Raw genomic sequence first — 6,937 nt, 5'->3', positions numbered from 1 at the left:
AGAAATATTTAACAGATGTAAACTATTTATTGAATATTTGGCAGCAAATGTTGTTAAAGTACTATCTTGTAGCATATCACTTTCAAGTTAAAATGTCAGAAACAAACCTCAATATTTACAATTATTTTAAGGAAATTTATATAATGATACATTAAGGCATACGTTCTTTTGGCTTAGCATTCTTAAAAGAATGATAATAGCAAAAGTGATGCAAAATCTTCAGTGTGACTACAATTAAGCTATATTTTACAAAAACATGGTGTAATATGCCAGTGGTCCCATTCAACATCCTGGATTACTAGATCCATTCAGAAAGGACTGATAATTTACACACTGAAACTTTAAAATTTATGGATAAAGACAATCCAATGCTGCCACTGAGAAGTATATCTCTTAACATATACAACTTTCAGGCTGTAGTTTTGAGGTCTGAAGTATCAAGTCGGTTTGATGAATTAGTTGGTTGGCACTTATGAACACATTTATTGCCTTGTCATCTTTAAAATAGGTTTTCAGAGTACCACTGAAACTTTTGGAGTACTTCACAGACCCTTTCTTTTGGTGTTCAAGTGTCCTGTGGTTCTGGTATTGATGTTTCTTGAAGACACTGATCGCTTTTTATCAAGAAGTTCTTCTATTGCACTTGCTGTATCCTTGACTGTCTGCAGAAACCTCACTCTGTCGTTGATCTCATCTGGGGTCTTACCAAGAATTTGTTTAAGTGCTTGTGCCTTTTCATTAGGTCTTGGAATTCTGGCTCTGGTCATTTAATCATGTACTCTTCTACCTCATCAGCTGTCATTTGAAGAAGGGACTCTGTGAATTTGACTTCTACACGTTTTTGTCCCTAAAATTTTCATAATGATGTCTGTATGAGTCACGGATTTTCTTTTTCAGCCTTGATGAAAGCTACTCTCAGTGTCTGAGCTATAGACAGATTTACTCATTCTATCTCACTAAACACAGGATACATGACTGCATAGAGGGTCATAGAAACCATTGAAGTGGTCTCAGCTTCATCTCTTCCATTGTCATCCTCACTGAAAAGCCAGCTCCTTAGGGAGATCACATTATGAAACTGGAACTGAATCATAGATCTCTGTCAACATTTGACTCTTCCTTCTACAGTTCTCCTCGGCCACTGAGGCACTGACTTCACTTCCCACCTTTGGAGCCTTCTTCCTACCACCATTTTTATTTGATCAATCTCAGTGGACATTTAGGTTGTTTCCATGTCTTGGCTATTGTAAACAATGCTATGAACATAGGAGTGCATGTATCTTCTCCAGATATTTGCCCAGGAGAGGGATTGCTGGATCACATGGTAGTTCTAGTTTTAGTTTCTTAAGGAACCTCCATACTGTTTTCTATAGTGGCTGTACCAGTTTGCATTCTTACCAACAGTGTAGGAGGGTTCCCTTTCCCCCTACACTTTCTCTAGCATAAATTGTTTTAGACTTTCTGATGATGGCCATTCTGACTGGTGTGAGGTAGTACCTCATTGTAGTTTTGATTTGCATTTCTCTGATAATGTACGACCTTGAGCATCTTTTCATGTGCTTTTTGGCCATCTGTATGTCTTCTTTGGAGAAATGTCTATTTAGATCTTCTGTCCATTTTTTAATGGGTGACTATAGGATGCTTAAAGCAAACATCACAACCTTGTGTTGCAAGGTCTATATTCATAGATGGAAAAAAAATGTATATATAGCACAAAGTATGAGGAAGGGTAAATGGAATTGTGCTGTTGTGGGAGAACTTCATTGCTAATTAAGAACTTAATATTATTTTAGGCTGGACTGTGATAAATTAAATGTACATATTGTGAACTCCAGAGCTGTTCTGTTCAATACAGCAGTCACTGCCCACATGTGGCTACTGAGCACTTGAAATGTGTCTAATGAAACTGAGGAGATGAATTTGTCATTTAATTACTTAAATTTAAATGAAAAACTGAAGTGATGTACGCATTCTTCTATGAGGCACCATTTTATTGTTTATACAGAACTATATTTCACTTTAATAGTTGTGATATGTTACAGGTATAAAAACTCAGATCAGATTTCAAAGATAGTATGAATGTAATTTTAGAATCTAAAATATCATACTACATGTTAAAATGATAATATTTAGGTTATGTTAGGTTAATATATTATTAAATTAATTTAACTGCTTTTAAGTTTGGTAAAGCATCACTAAGAACAAAGCTAGTGGACGTGATGGAATTCCAGTTGAGCTATTTCAAATCTTGAAAGATGATGCTGTGAAAGTGCTGCACTCAATATGCCAGCAAATTTGGAAAATTCAGCAATGGCCACAGGACTGGAAAAGGTCAGTCTTCATTCCAATCCCAAAGAAAGGCAATGCCAAAGAATGCTTAAACTACCGCACAATTGCACTCATCTCACACGCTAGTAAAGTCATGCTCAAAATTCTCCAAGCCAGGCTTCAGCAATAAGTGAACCATGAACTTCCAGATGTTCAAGCAGGTTTTAGAAAAGGCAGAGGCACCAGAGATCAAATTGCCAACATCCGCTGGATCATGGAGAAAGCAAGAGAGTTCCAGAAAAACATCTATTTCGGCTTCATTGACTATGCCAAAGCCTTTGACTGAGTGGATCACAATCAACTGTGGAACATTCTGAAAGAGATGGGAATACCAGACCACCTGACCTGCCTCTTGAGAAACCTGTGTGCAGGTCAGGAAGCAACAATTAGAACTGGACATGGAACAACAGACTGGTTCCAAATAGGAAAAGGAGTATGTCAAGACTGTATATTGTCACCCTGCTTATTTAACTTATATGCAGAGTACATCATGAGGAACACTGGGCTGGATGAAGCACAAGCTGGAATCAAGATTGCCGGGAGAAATATCAATAACTTCAGATATGCAGATGACACCACCCTTATGGCAGAAAGTGAAGAGGAACTCAAAAGCCTCTTGATGAAAGTGAAAGAGGAGAGTGAAAAGGTTGGCTTGAAGCTCAACATTCAGAAAACTAAGATCATGGCATCTGGTCCCATCACTTCATGGAAAATAGATGGGGAAACAGTGGTAACAGTGTCAGACTTTATATTTTTGGGCTCCAAAATCACTGCGGATGCTGATTGTAGCCATGAAATTAAAAGACGCTTACTCCTTGGAAGGAAAGTTATGACCAAACTAGATAGCATATTAAAAAGCAGAGATATGACTTTGCCAACCAAAGTCCGTCTAGTCAAGGCTATGGTTTTTCCAGTGGTCATGTATGGATGTGAGAGTTGGACTGTGAAGAAAGCTGATCGCTGAAGAATTGATACTTTTGAACTGTGGTGCTGGAGAAGACTCTTGAGAGTCCCTTGGACTGCAAGGAGATCCAACCAGTCCATTCTAAAGGAGATCAGTCCTGGGTGTTCTTTGGAAGGACTGATGCTAAAGCTGAAACTCCAGTACATTGGCCACCTCATATGACGAGTTGACTCACTGGAAAGGACTCTGATGCTGGGAGGAACTGTGGGCGGGAGGAGAAAGGGACGATAGAGAATTAGATGGCTGGATGGCATCACCGACTTGATGGACATGAGTTTGAGTGAACTCCGGGAGTTGGTGATGGACAGGGAGGCCTGGCGTGCTGTGATTCATGGGGTCATGGAGAGTCAGAGACGACTGAGCGACTGAACTGAACTGAACTGAAGTTTGGTAATGTGTGAACTAAAAATTGAGATTTCTGTAATTGTTACATGTGTGGCTTACATTGTATTTCTAATAGTGTTACTCTGGAGAAGTTACTAAGGAAGATAACACAAAGTGACATAGTTCAAAAGTCAAAGGAGAGAAAATGCAATACTAAAAAGTACTCAGTTTACTCAAATGATGGAGAAAAGAAGGAACAGATGAAATATTGGTTTGGACAAAAATGTCATTTAGGTTTTTCTATAACATTTTATGGGAAAATCCCAATGAACTTTTTGGTTAACACAGTAGATGGAGTAAATGGAATAAATAACAAGGGAATAAAAAATGGTGGACTTAAACATATGCTAACCAACCACTACATTAAAGAAACAGAACAGTACGTTATAAGGCAAAGTTGCCAGGTTAGATAAAAGTAAGACCTAACTATATGCCATTCGTGAGAGAAACAATTTAAATATAAAGACATAGATTGGAGGTAAAAGAGTGGAAGAAAATACATAAGGTTAACAGTTAGTTTAAGAAAGAGGATTCAGCTATGTAAATATTATACAAAGTAGATGTCAGGTCAGAGGAGTAGTACCAAAAGTAAAGTGGATATTTTATATTAAATTGTCACTTTGTTGGGAAGACTTAACCATAATGTATGTTCGTGTACCTGTTAAAAGAGCTTAATATTTGAAGCAAAAAATGACATAACTAAAGTGATAAATGGAAAAAATCCAGAATCACACTGGGATATTTTGTTACTGTTCTCTCAGTAATTGTTAGAAAAATAGAATAAATTAACTTCACAAATGTGGTAATAGAAGTGACATGGAATGAAGAGGGATGGAATTTGCAAACTGGGATATTCTCAGATGTCTCCAGCCAGTATCCTTAAATGTTTGTATTGTTTCAAGCCAGCAAGTTTGTGGTAATTTGTTAGAGGGGCAAAAGGAAACTAATATGGTAACCAAGTAGAGAAGCACGTTAGATAGGGAGAATAAGCTTGTAAGCTTCTGGCAAGAGCAAGATGGGTCTTTTTTAAGACACAGTGAAACAAAGTGGAAGGATAAAACAAACAGAACGGAGACTGGAAATGGAGTAGGAGCCAGATCACGCAGGGCCTGGAAGGCACACTCAAGAGGTTCATTTTTATGTCTAAGACATTAGGGAGCCAGAGAAGGATTTGAGGAGGGGACAAGCAGGTTTCAGTGTTGAAGAAATCACCGCTGGACTCTCTTCCTTGCTCTTAGGAAAGAAGAAAGAATTTGGTTGCCTAGATAACAGCTCTTAGTTTTCGTACCTTTTAATTCTCATTTACACTAAGTATTCTTTCCTTTCTATCCAAAAAAGGGATTGAATTCTCCTCAGATAAAGCTAGGCAACCATATCTTCAAGGCTGCAGGCAGATCATTTCTTCTGGGACTTCTGGGGTGGCTGTTTGAATTATGGCAAGAGTAGGGAGCTTACCTGAGCTGGGCTGTGGCCCAGAATGGGCTGGAAAGAGGAAATGGACTTGAAAGCACTTGTCTTCGTCTAATCGAGACCGGTGATGCCTTGGGGCCAGCTGCTGATGGAGGACAAGGAGGCAGAGAAGCAAGTCTTCATTCCCCAGGCCTGGAGGCTGGCAATATATCACTGGTGCTCAGATTCCTTTTCAGGGCCAAGGTCATTAATAGAAAAAGCACTTCAGATATTCCTGTTCTGCAAGGATTACAGTTTTCCCCCTAGCGAATTTCTAAATCTCTTTAATGATTAAAGCAGACAGTCATCAAACCACTCAGTAGGGGAGAAAATAAAGATAGCCTTCAGGGTTAGGTAAAGAAACAAAAATACACCTGAGCAGGAGACCTATCAAGGTGATGGGAGATTTTTCTCTTCTACCTTTAGCAGTGGCTGTTGCCTGGCAGAGACAGGACTGAAGGAGATGGGAAGGCTTCTGTTACTGGGACTGTTCTCTTGAAAGGAGATAAATTAAAAAAAAAAAAAATGAACAAACAGGGCTGAGGGGATGGTGGTCCATGCCTTTGGACAAACATGTCTATGTAAAAAGTTATCCAGACCAGCATTGAATAAACATTCGTGTGCTAGGTCCACTCTACATAGCCATAGCCCACGAGATATGATTCCTGTTTACTTTTATTGTAATGGACATAGATCGACTGGGCTCATTCAGTATCACTTTCTCGTTTCTGCTGGTAATAGCACACTGGTTTTTCTCAGGGAGCCACCCCTTCCCCTCTCTCAGGGTGTGTGGTTTGGGTGGTTAGCCTCATCGGCTCTAGACCTTGTTGTAGGTCTGAAACTGAAGCCCATTAGAATACACTGCCACTCTGGCCTAGAGATTTGTTCAAGGATTGGTAAATGACTTGAGGTATTCCAAATAGGATGAGCCTGAAACAATTGGAAAAGAAGCTTGCTGCTTCTTCTGGAGTTACTGAAAGGGTAGATGTGAATTTGGAGCAGCTGGTGGCCATCTTGCCCCAGGAAGGAGAGAGCCTGGTTGAGAACAGAACCAAGGTCCAAGAAAGATGAACCAAGAAGATCCAGATTTTCAGATGAATTCATGTAGCACCTGGATCTAGTTGTGCTACATGAAGATCGTGTATGCTTCAATAGTATGTAAACGGAGAACTTCCAGATGTATAAGCTGGATTTAGAAAAGATAGAGGAACGAGAGAACAAGTTGCTGACATCTGTTGGATCATCAAAAAATCAAAAGAACTCCAGTAAATCGTCTACTTCTGCCTCATTGGCTACACTAAAGCCTTTTATGTGTGTGCATCACAACAATCTGGAAAATTAAAGAGATGGGAATACCAGGCCACCTTACCTGCCTCCTCAGAAACCTGTAGGCAGGTCAAGAAGCAACAGTTAGAACTGGACATGGAACAACAGACTTGTTCAGGATCGAGAAAGGAGTACGTCAAGGCTGTACATTGTCTCCCTGCTTATTTAACTTATATGCAGAGTACATCATGCGAAATGTAGGGCTGATAAATCACAGGCTGGAATGAAGATTGTGTGCTTAGTTGCTCAGTTGTGTCTGACTCTTTGCAACCCATGGTATGGGGCCCACCAGGCTTTCTGTCCATGGGGATTCTTCAGGCAAGAGTACTGGAGTGGGTTGCCATGCCCTCCTTCAGGGGATCTTCCCAACCCAGGTATCGAACCCAGGTCTCCTGAATTGCGGGCGGATTCCCTCTGAGCCACCAGGGAATGAAGATTGCTGGGAGAAATATCAACAGTCTCTGATATGCAGATGATACTACCCTA

General features: G+C 39.9%; 1 pseudogene; it reads right to left on the bottom strand.

The window, feature by feature from the left end:
- Window positions 1–393: 393 nt before the first annotated feature.
- On the bottom strand, window positions 394–1,035 carry LOC129547362 (programmed cell death protein 10 pseudogene; annotated as a pseudogene).
- Window positions 1,036–6,937: the final 5,902 nt, after the last annotated feature.

Source organism: Moschus berezovskii, chromosome 22 (genome assembly GCF_049115385.1).
Source record: "Moschus berezovskii isolate FMDL1 chromosome 22, NW_MosBer_1.0, whole genome shotgun sequence".
In the NCBI taxonomy this organism is placed as follows: Eukaryota; Metazoa; Chordata; class Mammalia; order Artiodactyla; family Moschidae; genus Moschus; species Moschus berezovskii.
The sequence above is the reverse complement of the archived record's forward strand: the minus strand, read 5'-3'. Positions and strand labels throughout refer to the sequence as shown.